This window comes from Oryctolagus cuniculus, chromosome 7, assembly GCF_964237555.1.
Source record: "Oryctolagus cuniculus chromosome 7, mOryCun1.1, whole genome shotgun sequence".
NCBI classification, from domain to species: Eukaryota; Metazoa; Chordata; class Mammalia; order Lagomorpha; family Leporidae; genus Oryctolagus; species Oryctolagus cuniculus.
The window spans coordinates 79064349-79089958 of NC_091438.1; the positions used below are offsets into that span (position 1 = coordinate 79064349).

A 25610-nucleotide genomic window follows, 5' to 3' on the forward strand; every position below is an offset into this window, starting at 1 on the left:
TCGCCGCCGCGAGACATCAGCTGGGCGAACCAGCGAGTCTGTGCCTCGTGGACAAAGGAGAGTTCAGGAGACTCGGGCCAGGTCGGCTCGAACCGAGCGCGGAAAGTTGATTTTATAAGTCACCTCCCTCAGCGAGCGACGGTCACGCCGGCAAAGCGGCCAGCAGGCGCACACTCTGCAGGTAGTGGGATAACGGCGGACTCCAAGGGGCGGGCGGGGCTGCTCAGGCTGGAGGGGCTGGGACCGGGCTGGCTGCCCAGCCTGCTCTCGGGGGTGCCCCCGCCCCAGACGCACGCCGCCGGTCCCCTCCAGCCCCAGGCAGCTCCGGCCACGCCCTCTTCCTTGATCAGGTGGGAAGAGGCTAACCAATCTGGGGTGTCCCCCGCAGGGTACTGAAGAGAGGTTCAAAGAACGTGGCAGGTGGTGTTAGCATGGAGCCCAACTGGTCAGCCAGAATCTTACTGGGAGGTTGCCCTGTGCTCGCCCTACTGCTGAGTTTGGCTCCCATTGCCTACCTAGTGGACTTTGGGGCAAAGACAGTGGATAAGTTATCAGTGATAAAGGACGCTAAACACCTGCCTCCCCACCCACTGTAGGAACCATAGAGAAGAGAAGGGGTCCCTATTAATGGCTGATACTAGATTTCTCTTCAGTGTTGGTGGGTGGGGCCAAGCCAGTGATCACGATTTATTATTTATTTTCACATTCTGTAAAAGGCAGCAGGACAGGGGCAGAGAGACAAGGAAAAAGAGGGAGAGCTTTCCACCCTCTGGTTCACTCCCCAAATGCCTGCAACAGCCAGGGGTGGACCAGGATGAAGCCAGGAGCCCAGGCTGCCATCCAGATCTTGCACACAGGTGGCAGGGACCCAAGTATCTGCTGCCTTCCAGAGTGCACATTAGCAGGAAGCTGGGTGGGAAACAGAGAAGCTGGGACTGGAGCTAGGCACTCCGATACGGCATGCCTGCATCTCAACAGCTGGGCCAAACGCTGGCCCTGGCTGTGATTTAGAATAGCAAAAGTGTAAGTTTCTTATATCCAAGTGGCCTGGGGAAATCCACACTAATTGCACAGTACAAATCTCCCGTGGTCATGCCCTAAGTTGGATGCCTGCCTAAGTTAACAGCTGGAGAAGTCTCTGGGGCCAGAGCAATCAGAAGTTCTGTGCAAGAGGAAGAACTATAGTTAGGAGCGGAGGAGAGATGGGGCAATATAACCAAAGGTCCTGAGATGAGCATGGTGTTTTTTTTTTTTTAAGATTGTATTTTATTTATTTGAAAGAGTTACAAAAAGAGGTAGAAATAGAGAGAGAGAGAGGTCTTCCATCCACTGGTTCACTACCCAAATGGCCACATGGCCGGAGCTGAGCCCATCTGAAGCTGAAGAGTTAAAATTGTATATGTGCGGGTGTAAAAAGTTAAGCTTAAGCTTACAGGTTGGAAGCTTCCTGGTGCAGCTGTGAAAATAAAACAGTGAAGTAGCACCTTGACAATAGGGACTCCATTTTGGAGCACTTGAGACTGCATTCTGGGAAAGCAACCCCCCCACCGTGAGACTCTGGTCCGAAACTATGATCTCAAATAGTCGGACAATAGCAGTGCACTACATCACCCTTGGCAACACACAAAAACCCCCTAGCATGATTGCTCAAGCTTAAAAGTAGAAAGGTTACACCTGGGTTACCTGGGCTAATAATGAAGATGTGATTTGTCTATGTCTTAAGATCATAATTGCTGATTGTAAGACTTTAGCAACTGCTTAACAACCGTGTATTCTCTTCCCCCCTTCCCGGTTTTGCGGTTTTTGCCTTTATAAACCCGAACCTTTGGTTATTCGGGGCTGCTCTGTTCATGTATGATCAGACAGCCCCAGCATGCTGGATAATCAATAAAGCTTCCCCTTGCTGTTTGCATAAGAGATGTCTCTTGGTGACGTTTTTCGGGCAGTCGACTCTAACAAAGCCAGGAGCCAGGAGCTTCTTCTGGGTCTCCCATGCAGGTACAGGGGCCCAAGGACTTGGGCCATTTTCCACTGTTTTTCCAAGCCATAGCAGGGAGTTAGATTGGAAGTGGAGCAGCCAGGGCTGGAACTGGCATCCATATGGGGTAGCCAGTGCTGCAGGCCAGGGCTCTAACCAGCTGTGCCACAGCACCAGCCCCTGAGCATGGTGTTGTAAGGGAGTTTAGAGGGTTTCGCCTGTTTGGAGCTCAGCAGTTGCTATGAAGAGCATGGGAAAGAAGAGAGCACAGGCAGTAGCGTGCTGAGTGGCGCTCACTGCGGGACACCACAGGGCCTCGGTTGGCAGGGCCTTCTCCAAAAACTCAGCCTCAGCTCCTTTTGGGGCCGAGGGAGATCTTTGGTCAGAGCTTCAGGAACTTGAGCTGGTGTTCAATTCCTCCTCACTGCCCCTGATGCAAGGGGGTCAAGAGAAGCAGGTGCTGCTCCTCTGAGACACTGGCACTCCAGTGCCGAGAGGATAGGGTTGCTCCAGAGGAACTCCTTGGAGAGAGGCATGGGTGTCTTCTGGGGTTCGTGTTTCTTTTAGGCAAGAAGGCAAGAGAGAGGCTGAGGGGATCCCCTAGAGAAACAGAAAGGTATCCACCCTTTCCTTTTCTGGAAGAGGGATCAGGATTCCCTTTGAAAGAGAGCAGCCGGGGTCTGTCAAAAGGACTGGCAGGAAAGGGCAAGGTTTTTTGCTCTTATTACTGCTATTCATTTTTATACAGGAGATCCTGGCTAATGTAATAGGACAAAAATAATTAATGATATGCAGATTGGAGCAGAAGGAGTAAAACTGTTCTTTAAAAATTTTTTTTCAAATTTTTATTTATTTGAGAGGTAGAGTTACAGACAGTGAGAGGAAGAGACAAAAAGGTCTTCCATCTGCTGGTTCACTCCCCGAATGGCTGTGATGGCTGGAGCTGGGCAGATCGAAGCCAGGAGCCAGGAGCTTCCTCCTGGTCTCCCACATGGGTGCAGGGGCCCAAGGACTTGGGCCTGCTTTCCCAGGCCATAGCAGAGAACCAGATGGGAAGAGGAGCAGCCGGGACTCGAAACGGTGCCCATATGGGATCCAGCACTGCAGGTGGAGGATTAATCTACTGCGCCACAGAGCTGGCCTGGAGTAAAACTGTTTTTATTTGCAGGTGACATGACCTTATATGTAGAAAAGCCTAAGGAATCTACAAAAATCTACTAGAATCAATCAGCAAGTTTAGTAAGGTTGTAGGATACACCGATAACACACAATCTGAAAATAAAATTAAGAACAACTCTATTAAGAAAACAAACTCATAAAGAAGAATAAAATACTTAGGAATAATTTTAATATATGAAGTGCAAGACCTATGCATTGAAATGTCAAAACACTGCTGACAGAAATTAAAGATATTCTAAGAAAATAGAGAGATGTACTATATTCATGGATTGGAGGATTCAGTGTTGTTAAGTAGCACTTATCCCCAAATCATCTACAGTTTCAACTCAATGCATATCAAAATCCCAAGAGGCTTTTTTTTTTGGTAGGACTTCACAAGCTGATACTAAAATTTGTATGAAAATGTAAATGACTTAGAGAAATCAAAATAATTTTGGAAAAGAATAGAGATGAACATTAGAAAAAAAAAAGCTGCACTGACCAGAACAGTGTGGTAATGATTTCAAGGCAGGCATATCAATCTATTGAACACAACAGACTGTAGAAATAAACCCTTACATGTATGGCCAATCAATTTTTGACAAAGGTGCTGAGATGCTTCAATAAATGATTCGGAAACAATTGGATATCTGCATGTAAAAAAGAAAACAATTACTGTATATCTTTAACTCACACTAATCATATAAAAAATTAACTTCAAAAAATGAATTACAGGATTCCGGCAAGATGGCGGAATAGGAAGGGAGCACACTGATAGTCTGGGGAGAGATAGTTTAATAAAAGTGGAGATACTGCAGGTTCAAGGAAGAGTAGGGGAGGAAACAGCAGAAGAAACTCTTCCAGAACACGTGACTCACAGCGGAACTGCGTGGAGAGCGTGGGAGCCCACAGTTCGGGACACCAGCGGCAGACTCAACACACCAGCGCTGGAACGCGAGGTGAGCTGAACCTCAATAGCCCGAGACACCGGCAGGCAAGCGGAGAGAGAAGACTAGAGGGAACGACCCCCGGCGGGGGAAGTTCACAAGGCTAACTGGAAGAGAGAGAGAGAGAGAAAAAAAAAAGGGTGACTAGTACGGACACGGGTTTCTCTCTCTCCGCTCACCTCTCAAGGGCGAGCAAGACAAAGAGCAGGCGCCATCTTGGACATACGTCATAAGCAGAGCGACCTCAGGTCTGCACCGGCCCTGAGCCTAGCAGAAAAACCTGACTCTGGGCGGGGCGAATTAACAGGAGATTAGGACTTAGTAAATTTGTGGTGCTACTGAACTGAGACTGTGAAAAAAGAGACGGTGGGGGAGAGAACTCACGGAATTCACGTGAGCACTCTCCAGAGACGCTACAATTCCGTAACTTTGGCAACCCAGTGGGAGGAGAATTTGAGCCCACTCTGAGGGCCGAACAGATTCCCTGTGGGGTTCTTGGGAAAGAGCTTCTGATCTCTGGCTCCTGTGTGCATATCATTTGCCTGCTAACTACCTCCAACTTCGTTCAGCTGTGCGGAATTACTTCCCTTTTGAATCAAAAAAAAAAAAAAAAAAAAAAAAAAAAAGAAAGAGAGAGAGAGAGATTTACCACGCCTAACCTGGGAGTGTCACCTTTGGCACACCAAACAGAGCTCTCAGGCCACACCCATCTCAAGCCCTAAGGCTCCATCAAAAACAGATAGTCCACTTAATCTAGAGTCATAGTATAACAAGAAAAAGCACCACAGTGAAGAAACCAAATATCTCCAATATGCCAAATAACAAACGCAAAAACCGAGGTAATAAAAACAAGGAAGTCACCATGACGCCCTCAAATGAAAAAGACACCCCAATTCAAGATTATGAAGATGATGACATAGAAGAAATGCAAGAAGCAGATCTCAAAAAATTGATAAGAACATTAAGAAGTTCTCAAAAACAAATTCTGGAACTACACAAATCCTTAATGGACAAGATAGAAAATCTCTCTCGTGAAAATGAAATATTAAGGAGGAATCAAAATGAAACGAAACAACTAGTACAACAGGAAACTGGGATAGTGACTGAAGTGAAGAATTCAATAGATCAAATGAAAAACACAATAGAGAGCCTTACAAACAGAATGGGAGAAGCAGAAGAGAGAATATCGGACTTAGAAGACAGAGAACAGGAAAGGATACAGTCAGACCAAAGAAAAGACGAGGAAATTAGAAATCTAAAACATATTGTCGGGAATCTTCAGGATACTATTAAAAAAACCAACATTCGGGTTCTAGGAGTTCCTGAAGGCATGGAGAGGGAGAAAGGATTAGAAGGCCTTTTTAGTGAGATATTAGCAGAAAATTTCCCAGGTTTGGAGAAGGACAGAGAAATCCTAGTACAGGAAGCTCACAGAACCCCTAATAAACACGACCAAAAGAGATCCTCACCACGACACGTTGTAATTAAACTCTCCACAGTGAAACATAAAGAAAAGATCCTAAAATGTGCAAGAGAGAAACGTCAGATTACTCTCAGAGGATCTCCAATCAGACTCACAACTGACTTCTCATCAGAAACTCTAAAAGTTAGGAGGGAATGGCCAGGTACTAAGAGAGAAAAACTGCCAGCCCAGAATATTATATCCTGCAAAGCTATCATTTGTGAATGAAGGTGAAATAAAGACTTTTCATTGCAAACAGAAATTGAAAGAATTTGTTGCCACTCGTCCAGCCCTGCAAAAGATGCTTAAAGATGTGTTACACACAGAAACACAGAAACACGGTCATCAATATGAAAGAAGGTAAAGGAAGGAAACCAAGGAAGGAAACCTCACAGCAAAAGATCACAGGGAATTCAAAGCATATATTAGAACTTATCTTTGGCAAATGGCAGGGCAAAGTTACCACTTATCATTAGTCACATTGAACGTGAATGGCCTGAACTGTCCAGTTAAAAGACACCGATTGGCTGATTGGGTTAAGGAACAAAACCCATCTATTTGCTGCTTACAAGAAACACATCTTTCCAACAAAGATCCATACAGACTGAAAGTGAAAGGCTGGAAAAAGATATACCATGCCAACAGAAATGAAAAAAGAGCGGGCGTAGCCATCTTAATATCGGACAACATAAACTTTACCACAAAAACTGTTAAGAGAGACAAAGAGGGACACTATAGCATGATTAAGGGATCAATTCAACAGGAAGATATAACAATTATCAATGTATATGCACCTAACTACAGGGCACCAGTTTATCTAAAAGATTTATTAACGGACTTAAAGGGAGACTTAGACCCCAATACAGTAGTACTGGGGGACTTCAATACTCCACTCTCAGAAATAGACAGATCATCCGGTCAGAAGATCAACAAGGATACAGTAGATTTAAACGACACTATAGCCCAAATGGATCTAACAGATATATACAGAACTTTCAATCCTACAGCTAAAGATTTTACATTCTTCTCAGCAGTACATGGAACCTTCTCTAGGATTGACCACATACTAGGCCATAAAGCAAGTCTCAGCAAATTCAAAAGAATTAGAATCATACCATGCAGCTTCTCAGACCATAAAGGAATGAAGTTGGAAATTAGCAACTCAGGAATCCCTAGAGCATACGCAAACACATGGAGATTGAACAACATGCTCCTGAATGAACAATGGGTCATAGAAGAAATCAAAAGAGAAATCAAAAACTTTCTGGAAGTAAATGAGGATAACAGCACAACATACCAAAACTTATGGGACGCAGCAAAAGCAGTGTTAAGAGGAAAGTTTATATCAATAGGTGCCTACATCAAGAAATTGGAAAGACACCAAATAGATGAGCTTTCAATTCACCTCAAGGATCTAGAAAACCTACAGCAAACCAGACCCAAATCTAGTAGGAGAAGAGAAATAATTAAAATCAGAGAAGAAATCAACAGGATTGAATCAAGAAAAACATTACAAAAAATCAGCCAAACGAGGAGCTGGTTTTTTGAAAAAATAAACAAAATTGACACCCCATTGGCCCAACTAACTAAAAAAAGAAGAGAAAAGACCCAAATCAATAAAATCAGAGATGAAAAAGGAAACGTAACAACAGACACCACAGAAATAAAAAGAATCATCAGAAATTACTACAAGGACTTGTATGCCAGCAAACAGGGAAACCTATCAGAAATGGATAGATTCCTGGACACATGCAACCTGCCTAAATTGAACCAGGAAGAAATCGAAAACCTAAACAGACCCATAACTGAGACAGAAATTGAAACAGTAATAAAGGCCCTCCCAACAAAGAAAAGCCCAGGACCAGATGGATTCACTGCTGAATTCTACCAGACATTTAAAGAAGAACTAACTCCAATTCTTCTCAAACTATTCAGAACAATCGAAGAAGAGGGAATCCTCCCAAATTCTTTCTATGAAGCCAGCATCACCTTAATTCCTAAGCCAGAGAAAGATGCAGCACTGAAAGAGAATTACAGATCAATATCCCTGATGAACATAGACGCAAAAATCCTCAATAAAATTTTGGTCAATAGAATGCAACAATACATCAGAAAGATCATCCACCCAGACCAAGTGGGATTTATCCCTGGTATGCAGGGATGGTTTAATGTGCGCAAGACAATCAATGTGATACACCACATTAACAGACTGCAGAAGAAAAACCATATGATTATCTCAATAGATGCCGAGAAAGCATTTGATAAAATACAACACCCGTTCATGATGAAAACTCTAAGCAAACTGGGTTTGGAAGGAACATTCCTCAATACAATCAAAGCAATCTATGAAAAACCCACAGCCAACATCCTATTGAATGGGGAAAAGTTGGAAGCATTTCCACTGAGATCTGGTACCAGACAGGGATGCCCACTCTCACCACTGCTATTCAATATAGTTCTGGAGGTTCTAGCCAGAGCTATTAGGCAAGAAAAAGAAATTAAAGGGATACAAATTGGGAAGGAAGAACTCAAACTATCCCTCTTTGCAGATGACATGATTCTGTATTTAGGGGACCCAAAGAACTCTACTAAGAGACTATTGGAACTCATAGAAGAGTTTGGCAAAGTAGCAGGGTATAAAATCAATGCACAAAAATCAACAGCCTTTGTATACACAGACAATGCCATGGCTGAGGAAGAACTTCTAAGATCAATCCCATTCACAATAGCTACAAAAACAATCAAATACCTTGGAATAAACTTAACCAAGGACGTTAAAGATCTCTACGATGAAAATTACAAAACCTTAAAGAAAGAAATAGAAGAGGATACCAAAAAATGGAAAAATCTTCCATGCTCATGGATTGGAAGAATCAATATCATCAAAATGTCCATTCTCCCAAAAGCAATTTATAAATTCAATGCAATACCAATCAAGATACCAAAGACCTTCTTCTCAGATCTGGAAAAAATGGTGCTGAAATTTATATGGAGGCACAAGAGACCTCGAATAGCTAAAGCAATCTTGTACAACAAAAACAAAGCCAGAGGCATCACAATACCAGATTTCAGGACATACTACAGGGCAGTTGTAATCAAAACAGCATGGTACTGGTACAGAAACAGATGGATAGACCAATGGAACAGAATTGAAACACCAGAAATCAACCCAAACATCTACAGCCAACTTATATTTGATCAAGGATCTAAAACTAATTCCTGGAGCAAGGACAGTCTATTCAATAAATGGTGCTGGGAAAATTGGATTTCCACGTGCAGAATCATGAAGCAAGACCCCTACCTTACACCTTACACAAAAATCCACTCAACATGGATTAAAGACCTAAATCTACGACCTGACACCATCAAGTTACTAGAGAACATTGGAGAAACCCTTCAAGATATTGGCACAGGCAAAGAATTTCTGGAAAAGACCCAGGAGGCACAGGCAGTCAAAGCCAAAATCAACTATTGGGATTGCATCAAATTGAGAAGTTTCTGTACTGCAAAAGAAACAGTCAGGAGAGTGAAGAGACAACCGACAGAATGGGAAAAAATATTTGCAAACTATGCAACAGATAAAGGGTTAATAACCAGAATCTACAAAGAGATCAAGAAACTCCACAACATCAAAACCAACAACCCACTTAAGAGATGGGCCAAGGACCTCAATAGACATTTTTCAAAAGAGGAAATCCAAATGGCCAACAGGCACATGAAAAAATGTTCAAGGTCATTAGCAATCAGGGAAATGCAAATCAAAACCACAATGAGGTTTCACCTCACCCCGGTTAGAATGGCTCACATGCAGAAATCTACCAACAACAGATGCTGGCGAGGATGTGGGGAAAAAGGGACACTAACCCACTGTTGGTGGGAATGCAAACTGGTCAAGCCACTATGGAAGTCAGTCTGGAGATTCCTCAGAAACCTGAAGATAACCCTACCGTTCGACCCAGCCATCCCACTCCTTGGAATTTACCCAAAGGAATTTAAATTGGCAAACAAAAAAGAGGTCTGCACCCTAATGTTTATTGCAGCTCAATTCACAATAGCTAAGACCTGGAACCAACCTAAATGCCCATCAACGATAGACTGGATAAAGAAATTATGGGATATGTACTCTTTAGAATACTATACCGCAGTAAGAAACAACGAAATCCAGTCATTTGCAATAAAATGGAGGAATCTGGAACACATCATGCTGAGTGAAATAAGCCAGTCCCAAAGGGACAAATACCATATGTTCTCCCTGATCGGTGACGACTGACTGAACACCAAGAGGGAAACCTGTTGGAGTGAGGTGGACACTATGGGAAACGGTGGCTTGATCAGCATAGCCCTGACTGTTAATGAACAACTTAATACATTATCCCTCTTAGTAGTTTTTTTATCTGTTCTACTTAATATGACTGGTTTAGTTCTGTAATTGATGCACAGTTATTCTTAAGTGTTAAAAATTAACTGAAATGTGATCCCTGTTGAACATGGGAGTGGGAATGGGAGAGGGAAGAGATGTATAATTTGGGACATGCTCAGGCTGACTTGCCCCAAGTGGTGGAGTTGGAAGCATACCAGGGGATTCCAATTCAATCCCATCGAGGTGGCATGTACCAATGCCATCTCACTGTTCCAGGTGATCAATTTCTGTTCACAGTTGGTCATGGTGGAGGGACTGGGATTCAAAGGGAGCACATAGACAAGTCTAGTACCTGCTAACGCTAACCGATGGAGTAAATAAAGGGGAGAGTGATCCAACATGGGAAGTGAGATACTCAGCAGACTCATAGAATGGCAGATGTCCTAAATAGCACTCTGGCCTCAGAATCAGCCCTAAAGGCATTCGGATCTGGCTGAAAAGCCCATGAGAGTATTTCAGGCATGGAAAGCCAAGACACTCTGGCAAAAGATCTCTGTGAGTGAGATCCCAGTGGAAAGAACAGGTCATCAAAGAAGGAGGTACCTTTCTCTGAAGGGAGGAGAGAACCTCCACTTTGACTATGACCTTGTCTAAACAAGATAAGAGTCGGAGAACTCAGAGGGCTTCCATAGCCTTGGAAACTCATGACTGGAGCATAGGGAGATTACTGATGCCATAGACAGGAGTGTCAATTGGTAAAGTCAACAACAGGAGTCACTGTGCACTTACTCCTCATGTAGGATCTCTATCCTTAATGTGCTGTACATGGAGATTTAATGCTATAACGAGTACTCAAACAATATATTTCACTTTGTGTTTCTATGGGGGTGCAAACTGTTGAAATCCTTACTTAATGCATACTAAACTGATCCTCTGTAAAAAAAAAAAAAAAAAAAAAAGAAATTATCAATTCCCAACTTGACTCTCACTGAGATTAAACATGACAATAGGTCTGATCTGATTTCATCATCATTTAAAAAAAATCATCTCTTATTTTTCACTTTATGTTTCTGTGTGGGAGCAAACTGTTGAAATCTTTACTTAATGTATACTAAGCTGATCTTCTGTATATTAAGATAATCGAAAATGAATCTTGATGTGAATGGAAGGGGAGAGGGAGTGGGAAAGGGGAGGGTTGTGGGTGGGAGGGACGGTATGGGGGGGAAGCCATTGTAATCCATAAGTCGTACTTTGGAAATTTATATTCATTAAATAAAAGTTAAAAAAAAATGAATTACAGACCCAAATGTAAGGGCTAAAACTATAAATCTCCCAGACAAAAACTTAGGAGAAAGTCTTTGCAAATATGATTAGGAAATCAAAAACATGATCCTTAAAGGAATATTGTTGACAAAATTGGCCTTATCAAATTTTAAAATGTCCTGTGTTTCAGAAGATACCAATGAAAAGTTGAAAAGACAAGCTGCATGATGGGAGAAAATATTTGCAAACTCTGTGTGTAAGGGATTGGTGGCTAGAATATATAAAGAACTCTCATTTCTCAATAAGATGTCACCCAAATTGATAAAAAATAAAATGAAAAATACTTAGCAGACACTGCATCAAAGCAGACATATGAAATCAATAAGTAAGTGGGAAGATGTTCACCATCATGTATTAGGCATTAGGAAAGAGCAATTAAAAGCCTAACAGACTGTTACTATCCACATTAGAATGGCTATAATAAAGCACTGATGATATCAAGTGTTGGCAAATGTGTGAAGAAATTGGAAATATAAAATGGTACATCTAGTTTAGATAACAGTTTGACAATTTCTCAAAATGTAAAATATGATCAATCGATTGCATTCCTAAATCCAAAAGAAATGAAGACATAATATCACATAAAAACTTACATGCAACTGTTTGTAGCCCCATTATTGTTAATAGCCCAAACTAGAAATAATCCAAATGCCCATAAACTCATGTTTAGTTAAGCAAAATATAACTTATTCATACAATGGACTACCATCCAGCCATAAAAAGGAGCCAGTTACTGATAACATGGATAGCATTCATGGATACATGAATACATAGGATAACATTAAAAGACATGCTAACTTGAAAAAGTTGGACACAAAATATTTTTCATATGATTTCATTAACAACTTTTTTTTTTTTTAGAAAAAGCAAAAGTATGAGACAGAAGGCAGATACTGGAGTGGGGGCGGCAATGGGGATTGACTGTGTAAGGGCAGAAGGAAAGCTTTTGGGGGATTAGAATTTTCTTTTTAAAGATTTATTTATTTATTTGCAAGGCAGAGTGACACACAGAGGAAGAGACAAAGAGAAAGAGATCTTCCATCCACTGGTTCATTCCCCAAATGGCCTCAACAGCTGGGACTGTGCCAGGATGAAGCCAGGAGCCAGGAACTTTGTTCAGGTCTCCCATATGTGTGCAGGGGCCCATGAACTTATGCCATCTTCTGTTTTCCCAGCCACATGAGCATGTACAGTTTGAATTTTTAAGTAAATGTATACAGTTGTACAATCATCACAATTATCATAATCAAATTTTAAAAATACTTCCAGGGGCCAGGGTTGTGGCACAATAGGTTAAGCCACTGCTTGGGACACCTGTGTCCCATATTGGAGGACCTGTGATTGATTCCTGCCTCTGCATCTGCTTTGAATTCAGCTTCTTGCCAGTGTGCCCGGGGGGCAGCAGATGATGGCTCAAGAACTCAGTCTTTGCCACCCACATAGAAGACCTGGATGGAGTTCCTGGCCCCTAGCTTTGACCTGGCCCAGTCCTGGTCCTTGCAAGTATTTGGGGAGTTAACCAGTAGATGGAAGAGCTTTCTATTTCTTTCTCTTTCTCATTCTGCCTTTCAAATTGTTTTTAAAATATTCAGTTTTGCCCTCTGTGTAATGGGGCTAATAGTAAATCTCAATGTAGTTCTGAGCACTGCAGGTGATATTTATAAAGTGCTTAGCCCAAAGTCTGCTAACATAATTGGTGCCTGCTGAGGGAAAATTCTGAACCAATTGCTTCTACAGAAATGTCAGGACTTGGTTGTAGCTGTGGAATTGTGGGCTGTCTGGGTGTATTGTAGCAGAATCACAAGGCTCTCGAATGATCTGATGCAGCAGCTTTATTAATGGAAAAGGCTGGGGCCATGGGCCAAAAGCCTTGGTTTCCAGTTCTGGTTCTGCCACAATCCTATGACTATGTGACTGTAACTTCTCCTGGTACCTAAGATATGCCCTGCCTCCCAAAAGGGGTCGTTGGGAAGCTTCAGCAGTCGGAGCTCAGTACCAACATTCAAAGCATCTTGTGCAAAACAATGATGACACTCAGCACAGGGCGGGGGCTGGGGCCCAGTGTGGGAGGGAGAAAACCTGGCCAAGGTCACTGAGCTTGTGGGCTGGCATAGGTGAAACGGGAGCCTAGCAGGAGGCCATGGAAATTTTCATAAACCCAAACAGGCATTTAGAGCTGAACTGGAAAGTTGTGGACACAGGATGTTGCTGCAAATGGTGCTGGGCAGGGCTGCTACCTGAGGTTTTGGCAGGCTCACCCTCTGCCAGTTGATTGCAGAAGGATGTTGGGTCATCAGGAAATGGGGATTTGAACCAATCCCACAGGAAGGTGTGAACAACAACAGAAGCAACAGACAAAAACAGCCAGGCCAGCTCTCATTGGTGGTAGCAGGAGGCAGGGAGAGGAGCGTTGGATTGGAAGGCACGTGAATTCTCACTTTCTTCCACTTTAGAAACTTCCAGGGAGGAGCCCAGCTGGCAGTCCAAGATGGCATTGTGATAGATCCTGCCACCTGCCTCCACCTCCTCCGTTAAGGCCCCCTGGGGGAGGAGAGGCCAGGTCACAGCTTGAGACTCACCCCATTAAGGAAGCTGGCAGAGCTTCACCTCACAGTTTGGAGTGGATACTTTTTATTTTTTTTTCCTTTGGATGCCCAATAGACATCCTGACTTTTTTTAAGTAAAACTACTTGGCTTATCTCAGGGGAGGGAGGACATGCTTTCCCCCATAGTACGTGCAGTCCTGGTGGGGCCATCAATACAGGCATGCTGCCCTCCTCTGGCCAATGAAACTGTCCTGGACTCGAGTGACGGGTGAAAACAGGGAAAGCCTGCTGAAGACCTGGCTCCAGGGCCCTCGCTCAGTCTTCACGTCCACCATTTGAATCCCAGCTCTGCCCCAGTGTCTTAGCTGTTTTCCTGTTCTGTGAACCCCCGATAGCATTCCATTAAATTCTGTTTTGCAGGGCCTGTGTTGTGGTATAGCAGATAAAGTCACTGCCTGTGATGCCAGCATCCCCTAGGGGCACCGGTTCTAGTCCTTGGTGCTCTGCTTCCGATCCAGCTCCCTGCTAATGTGCTTGGCAAAGCAGCAGAGAATGGCCCAAGTCCTTGGACCCTTGCACTCACAAGGGAGACCTGGATGAAGCTCCTTGCTCCTGGCTGCAGTGTAGCCTAGCCTTGGCCTTCTCTCTGTAACTCTGCCTGTCAAATAAATAATTTTTAACAATTCTGTATTTTGCTAAAGTTAGCTGTTGTTCATTTGTGTTACAAAGAACAGACATAGAACATGGCTGTGGCCCTTGCTTGGGGACATTCATGAGGAATAGAAAGAACACCCCCACAGCCTCTGTTTCTCAGCCATCTGGGTGATGACAGGTGAGTCACTAAATCCCTTGGAGCCTCAACTTTTGTCCAGCAGAGATAGTATTTGCAGCATGATTAGGGCTAACTGTATATATTTATTCACTCTTGTAATACTTACCAAGAAACCACCATTTCCCTAAAACTCTAGGAACCAGAATAGAGATGTGAACAAGACAGGTCCTGTATATGCCTTGTCTGAATGGACACGACCTCGGTGGGAAGAGAGGCATTGAACACATGTTCCAAAGTCTGTTGGTGTAACAATAGAGGTGCATGGCACTTTGGGAGTGGTTGGCGAGAGGACCCGAGGCATTTGGCATGGGCGACTCTTCATAAACGAGGCTTCCTCTATGTCTCCTCCTCCTAGCTGTTTCCTGCTTCATCATGCCATTTCACATTTTGCATCCATGCTTTCGTCTTCACCATTGTTGGGGCTCGCTCATTCCCATTTTCTGGTAGTAGAGTTAGGATACTCCAGAGAAGTTCTGATCCAGTTCGGTCACTGACCATCTGCCTCTTCTGTCTAAAGCATAAATTGGAACCCATTCATCTCAACAGGTGGGCCAGCTCACCAGCGTGTCCTCACCTTATAGCACAGAGGGGAGACAAGGTTAAGAGAATGAGGAGAGGAACAGGAAGGCTCTAACGGCTTTAGAATTGTCTGCTTCTCAGATGAACAAAGTCTGGTAGGAGTCAAGATGCAAGAGGCTGCCTAACGCTGATAGTGACAAAGCGCAAGTAGGCAATGTCTCTGATTCACTAGGGACTTTCCTACCATCATTAAATCTCAAAAATGATTTAAAACTTTGGCTCCAGGAAAGAGCTAAAAGAACATTCTTCCCCTCTGGACTTAAGTCTCTCGTTCATGTCCTGGGTGTGTAACTTTGTGACATCGTTGGATTCTGATAGGCAGTCCAGGGCCCAGGGTGCTCCTTTCTCAGGTGGACAAGTCCTGGTGGATGTATCTGCTGAGAAATAATCCCTCAAGGGGCCAGGACCAGAGGAACGAGATTCTGTGTTGGGTACTGGGGAAGGACAAAGACAGTAAGACACATAAGGTTCTTCTGACACAAAAGCTTTAAGGGGTTGAGACACAGAGACACACACAGTGCCAGACACTCACACAAGGCAGCAATAAATGAGAACTGTCTGTTGGACAAGGATGGTCATAGCCACATCTCTGAAATCCAACCTAATCCCACTTATCTCCTGTCTCCAGCCGGAGATGCCTTCTCCTCCAGACACCTGTATCTGTTGAGACAAATGCATTCCTCCAATCACAAAGGTTTGAAATATTAGAGTTACTTTTCATCCTCATCTTCCCCTCAACCCCACATCTGGTCCTGTTGATCTGATTCTTAAATTCTACCCATCCTGTCCAAAGACACCAGAGTCATATTCGTAACAGACAGTTCTTACAACACTGAGAACAAAATCCTTCTAAGTCCTCCAGAGAGCTGCAGAACACCATTTGTAGAGAAACCCAAATGTCTTTGCTTTCCATTGTGGTCCCTTGTGATCCAGACCCATTCTTGCTCCCTCTTGCAAGTCCTGCTCCTCTCCTACAGGAATGTACTCACCAAGTTCTCTATTTTTTCCTATTTTGATGCTTTGACATCTGGAGCCTTGCTGAGCATGGAGGAGCTCTGCCTCTCAGGATTAGCCAGTTCCTAGTGACTGTAAACAACTAGCCCTTGAGCGAACTCTTGGAAGGCAAACCAACCAATTCAGAGCCCACCCTCCAAACACCTCCTCTAGCCAGGCCTCACCCTCGGGGCTCCTGGTCCCCTGCCCAATCACCCCAGCACCCCAGGGCCAGTTACCAAACAAGAAGGGGTCGCCCCTATGCCCTGGGTGGACTGAAATTACTCAAAGTAGCTAAACTGCAACCGGCTGACCCTGCCGCGCTCCTTCCTCCCCACGGAGAGCACCATAAGGGCCCCTGCCTGTGTCTCTTCCTGCTCCTCCTGCCTGCTTCATGGCTCCGGTGCTCACCCACCTGGCCCCTGTGCTGATGCCTCCTTCCCAAGGGACCCGGGAGTGCAACAAACTGTCTTCAATAACCATCTTCTCCGAATCTGCTGGCTTTGCAGGGCATAAGTAATAATAAAACCTGTATTTTGTAAAAGAGGAACCCCATGCTCCAGCAGAATTTCTTGTTTCCCAAAAAGGCGCTTGCTTTTCTTCACCGGAGTCGGGAGTCACTGCCCGTCCTCAGAAGGAGCTTCCTTTGGCCATTTCTGAGTCCACCCCTCCTTCAGCTCACTCTCTGCAGCATTGTTCCGAATCCCTGGTGATAATACATATTTTTTTTTTTTTGACAGGCAGAGTGGACAGTGAGAGAGAGAGAGAGAGACAGAGAGAAAGGTCTTCCTTTGCCGTTGGTTCACCCTCCAATGGCCGCCACGGCCGCGCACCGCGCTGATCCGAAGCCAGGAGCCAGGTGCTTCTCCTGGTCTCCCATGGGGTGCAGGGCCCAGGCACTTGGGCCATCCTCCACTGCACTCCTGGGCCACAGCAGAGAGCTGGCCTGGAAGAGCGACAACCGGGACAGAATCCGGCGCCCTGACCGGGACTAGAACCCGGTGTGCTGGCGCCGCAAGGCAGAGGATTAGCCTATTGAGCCATGGCGCCAGGATAATACATATTTAAACACAGGAGTCAGAGTGGTTCGTGACTGTCCTATATCACACAGCACAGTAAAGGCAGTGTCAGATCCCAAAGCCCTGCGGGCTTCTTTATCCCCTTCTTAACCACTGCACTTGCCGGGGCCTCTAGGTGTGTGCAACAGAAACAGACCTTGGTCAACCTGGGCACAAAAGGGATTTCCCAGAAGGATGCTGCAGCAGCTCATGGAACCGAAAGAGGAGCGCAAGGACCAGGCCACAGGTGCCGTGGGAACAAAGAGAGCCCCAGTGATAATCTTTAAATCTTCTCTCAAGATCCCAGTCTTTAATAGCTCACACCTACTTCCTTAAAGTTTCAACTACCTGGGAGAGTCAATTGAGTGGCCCAGCCTGTTGGATATAACCTCTGGCCCCAGCAGCTATGGCAGGATGTGTCTGGGAGGTAGGGGGAGCCATACAACACTGATGTGATCACTGGGGAACCATTCCTGTGGATTAGTTTCCCGAAGAAACTGGAAATGTTGAGAGCTGAGCTTACACCCCAACTTGAGTCTCCTGCAGGCATCATTCTAATGTATTAAATACTAAGTCTTCCAAATAAAACTGGCCAGCAGGAGGGTTGGACAAAAATCAGCTCCAAAGCAAAACAAATTTTATAGTTCAATAGTTATCGAACGCTGCGTGCCACGTACTATGCTAGATAGACACTGGGCGAGGAAGCAGATGAGGTCAGGATGTGAAAATTAATCAGCCCTGGCAACCACTCAAGGCTAAGATAGGCATACAAATCATGACGATGCAGGGCAGGATAATGGAAGTGATCCTCCCAAAGAGGTACGAAGTGCAGAGAGGCCCTAAAATTTATATCCAGAAAGCGAAAGTCCAGATTTCCCTTCCTACGGCAACCGCATCATATGCTGGAAAAACTATACGTGATTCCATGTGGAAAGAAACACAATGTTCATATTTCCACCTCCTGCAGCCCAGCTGCCAACTCAAACATCTGGCACCCCTTAAGTGTGCAATTAGGGAAGAACTGGTTGTGGGGATTCCTGCACCACTGCTACGCCCCACTTGGATGGACTGTGCAAGCACAGCATCTGGGAAGGAACAAAGAAACTGCCTGAGCAGTCTGACCATACTCCTACGAAGATTTCAGATGTTGGTTCTGTCAGAGAGAACCTTCTGGAAGTCTGCGAGCGCAGCCAGGAGGAAGCACTCTAGAATTCTCGGGGATAGGGTTAAGGATAGAGTTCTTGGCTGATAACATTGCTATACAAGGAGAGTTTGCTGCAACATTTCATAACTCAAGAGCTGCAGGCCTAAGGCCATGCTGTTGCAACATATTTGGATCCATCTCACATCATGGTAATGAGAGGGTGAGAAGAATTCAAACATCTTGGTCTCCCCGGAATGAGCAAAACAACGCTGCTAAATTTATTGAGAACACAAGGTGCACATGAGCTTAGGACCTGTTGTGGGGGGGGGGGGGTAGGAGAAGGCATTGCTCTCTTCCCTTACTACCCAGGGGTTAGCAGGGGTACAGGAGGCACAGAGCCTGATGGGATGTGAGACAGAGAAGGCTGGCAAAGCAGAGAAGGCAAGGAAGGGAAGGAGGGAGGAGAGCAGACACATAAATGTGCAGGTGCAGGGGGAGAGGGCAGGGAGGGCTCCTGGAGCTGTTGCATGCTGTTTTCCCGGTTGAAGTTGGGGACAGTGAGTCAAACAGAACTAGTCTCACCCTCAGCAGCAGGGAGTGGGTGAGACCATCAGTTAAGCGACACAGACAAGGAGCCATCAACCAACCTTTCTGCAGCCCCCCTCCCCCCTGCATCAGGCACTGCTGCGTTTTCTTTGACTTGTGGACTTAGAAGCTCCAGCATTTGCCCTTGGAAAGACTCACACAGAGAATCAGGTGTCTCCTTGCCCTCAATCCGTCAGCTTCATCTGTAGAACTTAGCTTTCTCGCAGTCTGGTGTTCCCATCACTGCTGGGTCAAGGAGCTTGAACTCTTGTGCTTACAGGGTGAGTTCACATGTCTACACGGGTGGGATGCCCTCAACCTTGAAGGCTATAGCCAGTATTGAGAGAGCCAGGGCGGGTGGAGGGGTGAAAGAGGACTTTGCTAGGCCCTCACAGTCGCTGTGGGCAACAGCCCTCTCGCATTGGTCTCCAAACAAGGTTGTATGAGGTTGATTCCTACAAACTTGCTGATTTGCTAGGTCAAAAACAGTTGAATATCACTAATGCCAAGTAGCCCAAATTAATACTCATACACAAACCCATAACCTCTGTGTTAATGTTGGTAGTTTGTTAAATGAGAGGGTTTAAAAACCATTTTCGTAAATCTGTTTGTCATCTTAATGTTTAAAAAATAATAATCTATTGGGATTGGATTGGATTGGAAGTGGCCAGCGCCCCTCTTGGCTGACAGATGGCAGGACCTCCCTGTTCCCAGAGACCCTCAGAGGCCTCATGTGAGCACTGTTTGCTACTTGAGACCCACAGCACATCCTCCCATGTTCTTCTTGTGTTCAAATCTGAGTCTTTTTCTGAATGTTACAGCCCAGCCTCACTTCTCTTCCCTACCTGTCTAAATCCACACAGGCTGCATATTTTTGTGAGACTATCTGCTCACCAGATGGCTGCTCATAACCATCTCTCCCAACCCTCTGGAGCCTCCCCAGACTCTCACTCTGCAAACCATGTTTAACTTCCTACAGAGTACGACATTAATTCTAAATTCGCTCGTTGAAAATCAAGCCATCATTAAACGTATTTAATACAACTGCTATCAAAATCACACCTGATTCTGAACACAGGTGCGACTGTAGCAAAGAACGGTCCCTGTCACCATTTCTTCTCCTCTGTGTCACCGACCTCCTCAAAAAACAATTGACTTTATTTTATTTATACTGTGTACATTTGTGTAGTTTAACTGTGTGCTCATTTTCCAACATATATTTATTGAGGCCTGATTATGGGCCAGGCACTGGAGATACAATGGTGCATGAATTAAAATGATTTTGTTGTCATGGAACTCATAATCTAGTGGGCGTATCGACAAGAAGGATTGACCATGTATAGTGTTTTAAGGGCCGAAGCAGTGTTGATTGGAGGCTATAGTGTGCTATAAGAACAGTCATTCCTTACCAAAAGGTTTTGGGTGTTTAATTGTCCTAAGCATTGTCCTAGGTGCCAGTATAAGACATGATAAATAAGCAAGCTGGAAGGGCTGTTTGAGGAGGCATTTTGGGGGGTGAACTTCATTCAATTTATTTAAAAGGCAGAGTTAGACACACACACACACACACACACACACACACAGTTTCTCCACCCACTGGTTCACTCCCCAAATGGCTACAAAGGCTGGGGCTGGGCCAGGCTGAAGCCAGGAGCCTGGAACTCCATCTTGGTCCCCCTTGTGGGTGGCAGGGGCCCAAATACTTGAGTCATCTTCCATTACTTTCCCAGGCACATTAGCAGGGAACTGGATCAGAAGCAGTGCAGCCGGGATATGTGATAATATGGGATGCCCAATCTGCTGTGCCACAACACTGGCCCCAGGGAGGCAACACTTGCGCAGATGTTGGAAGCAGGATGAGGTCAAAGGGCAGGGAAGGCTGTGGCATCCTGAACTCAGAATGACAGGGCACGGGAGTCCTCCTGACACTGATGCCCAACCTGAGATCTGAAGGATGAAGAGAAATTAGCCAGAGGAAGGAGGCTGGGGTTTGGTGGAAAAGTGTTCTAGGGGGAAGAAACAGGATATGCAAAAACCCAGAGGAGTGGGAACAGCACATCCGAGACATTTGTAGCTGGAAAAGACAAGGAGGTGACCACTAGCTCAAGAAAAACTGTAAGCCGTGTCAAGAGTCATTCGTGTTTGTGCACCCTCGCTCTTTTGCTAGTCTTACTGACAGATCCGCCCGAACACGACAGAGCAGCTCCCTCCCAGAACATGGCACAGGAATTCCTGCCATCTGGTGGACAGAGAGGGCATCACAACGTCCTCTGGATAGGTAATCAGCATTGTATAGCTTCAGACACACAACATTCCAGATTATGGCAATTTTTCACTCCAGGATGTAAAAGCCCTGGTGTGCTGAAGTCATTTTAGGGAAAAAGTAAGAATGTTCTCGGGGCCGGTGCTGTGACAGCATAGCTGGTAAAGCCACTGCCTGTAGTACCGGCATCCCATACAAGTGCCGGTCTGAGTCCCAGCTGCTCCACCTCTGATCCAGCTTCCTGCTTTTCCACTGGAAAAGCACTGGAATGTGGCTCTGGAAGAAGCTCCTGGTTCCTGGCTTTGGATGGGCCCAGCTCTTGCCATTGCAGCCATTTGGGGAGCAAACCAGTGAATGGAAGCATTCCTTCTCTCTCTCTAACTCTGCCTTTCAAATAAATACATACATTCTTTTAAAAAAATGTTCTCAAACAATGCTCCCCATATAGACAGCAAAAGGAATAGGTGGGGACTGAGATGGAGGATGGGGGAGAAAGAACCTTGTACTTAATGAGCTTGCTCTCATGTATTTCTGGGAACAGTGAGGAAGGCCCCAAGCCCCACTTAGCAGCTGAGGATACTTAGACTTAGGGTACAGGGAAGAACCAGCCTCGCCTGACTCCTTTATGTTATGCTGCCTCCAGTAAAGGTTTGTTTTTTAACCAACAAAGGGTCAAGAGGCATTAAAATGTTTCCCAGTTGTGACAGCAGAACTTCTAAATGTGAGACCTCAGTGAAAATACCTCAGTCCCCATTCAGTGTTCAAGACGTTGGAAGTATCTCTGTTTCACTCACTAATGTATCAGCTGGTGTCCAGAGCGAAGACAGTCTCAGATGTGACATATGTTTTAATACGACATACTTTCAAAGCAACAAAACTGGAATGCATTTCTAACAATTTCATATTTCCAGTTGACAGAGACATTCTCAGAAATGCAATTTGGATGAAGAACTGTTGGAATTCTCCAAACTCATCAACATTTTTGGAATTGACTGTCGCTTTTGGATTGAAGGTGCCTCAGAAAAATCTGATAAATAGGGTCTTATATGTATGAAAATAAGTCATAATAATAGCATAACCAAGCATGTACACTACGCTTTCCCTTAGTACTTTATACGTACTTACAAGTTGATTTTGTTGATTGTTATGGTGCTTGGCACACAAATACGAGCTAAAAACATGACAATAGAGAATTAAGAAATTTTTGCTCACTTGCCTCTTATACAAGGATGTGAAGGGTTATTACAGATAAAATGTCCACCAGCTGTTTTCTGTCTCCAGTCAACACAATGGTGACAGAGCAAGGAATGGAAATTGCAACTGAGATGGATGAGATGGGGGTGGGAGAGCTGAAAAGTCTTAGGATCAGTCACCAAGGGAAAACAACATAATCCTTCAGATGTTTTAAGAATTAAGGGCTTTGTCCTTAGGCCGGTATTATTCTAGTGGGGTTTGGAAATACCTCACGGTGTAAAACTCCTAGTTAACCCCAAAGTTTTAAATGAACATCCAGGTCTCTTAACTGGTGGTAAAGAAATGTAGGGGGACATAAAATAGTCTCTACCAACAAGAAGTCTGAAATGATCAGGGAGATGATCAATTGGACTGGAGTCATCGGGGAAAGCTTTGTAGAGGAAGGAGTGGGATGTCTGAGGCTTGGTAAGAGTGAACACATTTGGGACTCAGATTGGAGCAAGGCATTCCAGTTAACAGCAACTACCAAGTCCAAAGACCTCTTTGGAGCCACTCTGAACCTAAGGCATGGATGGCATCGGAATTCTGCCTTCATTCAAACTGCATGGGGAATGAGAGGAGTCTACTGAGAAGAGGTAAGTTATGTAGGAGGAATGGGGCATTTCACTTTCCTTACCATTCGGTGTCACTCCCAAATTGTTTCAAACTGAGGAAAATAGGCACCCTTGTGAAAAAAGGTTTGGCACAGCAATTAAGACACCACTTGGGATGCCCACCTCCCGTACTGGAGTGCCTGGCCTGAGTCCTGGCTCCTCTGCTTCTGATCTGGCTTCCTGCTAATGCACACCCTGCAAGGCACAGATGATGGCTCAAGTACTTAGGTCTCTGTGACCCAGGTGGAAGGCCTGGATTGAGTTCTGGGCTCCTGGCCTCAGCCTGGCCCAGCCCTAGTTGTTGAAGGAATTTGGGAAGTGAACCAGCATAAACTCTCTGCCTTTCAAATAAAATTAAATCAATAAAAAATTTTAAAGAGAGGTGTTTAATATTTTGCATAGAAGCAAATTAATTAAATGTAACTTAAGCACTCAGCAAATATGAGGTGACTTCCAAAAATTCATGGAAAAATGGATTAAGAGATAATATGCATTAATGTGCACTGCCCATGAATTTTTTAAACATCTCTTTGCAGTTACTGAGCACTCAATAAATGCCAGGCACCAGCCCAGTCACACTGTATAGGAATTAACAAGGAAGACTCTTCTTCATAATACGGTGTTAGACATCGGTGTTTTAATTATTATTTTGAGAGAAACACGCAAAAATGCCCACAAGGGGTAGGGTTGGACAAGGGCCAGAGCCAGGAGCTGAGAATTCAATCTGGGTCTACCATGTGTGAGGCAGGAACCCATTCACTTGTGTTATGGCCACTGCCTTCTAGGTTCTGAATTGGAGGGAAGTTAGTCAGGAACCAGAGCTGGGAATTGAACCCTGGCACGCTCAATGTAGGATATGAGCGTCTTTTCTTTGCTCAACACCTGCTCCCAGGAGTACACTAATGAAGTTTTGTTTTTGTTTTTGTTTTTGACAGGCAGAGTGGACAGTGAGAGAGAGAGAGAAAGGTCTTCCTTTGCCGTTGGTTCACCCTCCAATGGCCGCCGCGGCTGGCGCACCACGCTGATCTGAAGGCAGGAGCCAGGTACTTATCCTGGTCTCTCATGCGGGTGCAGGGCCCAAGGACTTGGGCCATCCTTCACTGCACTCCCTGGCCATAGCAGAGAGCTGGCATGGAAGAGGGGCAACCGGGACAGAATCCGGCGCCCCGACCGGGACTAGAACCCTGAGTGCCGGCGCCACAAGGCGGAGGATTAGCCTAGTAAGCTGCGCACCGGCCACTAATGAAGTTTTAAGGTAACAATTTATAACAGAAAGGACAACACCACAACACTAGACATTAATTTCACAAACTTTGCATTAGTGTATTTTAAAGGAACATTGCTGGGGCCAGCGCTGTTGTGTAGCAATAAAAGGGTAAAAGCCACCGCCTGCAGTGCGGGCATCCCATATAGACGCCGGTTTGAGTCCCAGCTGCTCCACTTCCAATTGAGCTCTCTGCTATGGCCTAGGAAAGCAGTAGACGATGGCCCAAGGCTTTGGGCCCCTGCACTCATGTGGGAGACCCGGAAGAAGCGCCTGGCTCCAGATCAGTGCGGCTCTGGACATTGTGGCCAACTGGGGAGTAAAACAGCAGGTGGAAAACTTCTTCCTCTGTCTCTCCATTCTGTAACTCTTTCAAATAAATAAATCTTAAAAAAAAAAAAAAGCATTGCTAATACTTAAGATTACTCATTTACATACACATAGTGTGACTCATTTTAATCAGTGCATTCCAGCATGTAGCCAGATGATCAGTCACAAAGAAATGAAGAAATGGCATTAAGTGTCTTGAGACATTTGGAGGTGGCTGGATTACCCAGTCCCTCACTCCTTTTTAAGGATGGAGCTAAAGTAATAATGTGAGGTTACTGAGCCATACATGTGTTTCTGATTTATTTTCTTGGTGTTGTACTAGTTGGAATCATTTCTAGATCATATGCTACAGTCTTCAGAAAAGTTACGGAAGGAATTTGCACAAAGGGCAAACACATAATTAAATTCACAGATGAAAACATACCACTGATAGAATGCTGATGAACACATGTGAAAAATCTGATTAGAAAACAAGCATCCGATGGTTCTTCTGACTCTGCTTTGTGCTATCCCCTCACAGCTGGCAGTGATTACCTTCTGATTTTAGGATGTCAGAAGCTCATTCCTTGGTCTATTTTCTTGGTCTCCTACTAGAGTGACATTGGCATTCTCTAAGTCCAAAATTAGAGCTGGATCTCTAAATACCCTTTATTCCCTATTTTTCTTTGTATATTAGAATTAAATTTCCTGCTGCTAAACCTGTTATTCTTCCTAAAGAATTGCTCCAGTAGAGTCCAAGATGAAATCTGCTTAACAGCTAGGACCTAGGACATGATGTGTTAAATTCAAAAGGATACTTCACACATGTTGCATGCTGAAGTTGAAATTCTAAACCATTTACATCTGTTTTCTAGTTATCTTTCTTTCCTTAGAAAAAGCTACGTATATACTTCCCAGTAGGTTTTTATTTCACTCATCCTAATTCTTTCCCATAGAGTGTT

The 25610-nt window shown here is 44.7% G+C and overlaps 1 long non-coding RNA gene across 1 annotated transcript; it reads left to right on the plus strand.

Annotated features, from left to right (window-relative positions):
- On the plus strand, positions 1-24742 carry LOC138850606 (uncharacterized). The gene is made up of 3 exons (XR_011390581.1): positions 1-181; positions 22140-23057; positions 24011-24742. It is a non-coding gene; the product is annotated as an uncharacterized lncRNA (long non-coding RNA).
- Positions 24743-25610: the final 868 nt, after the last annotated feature.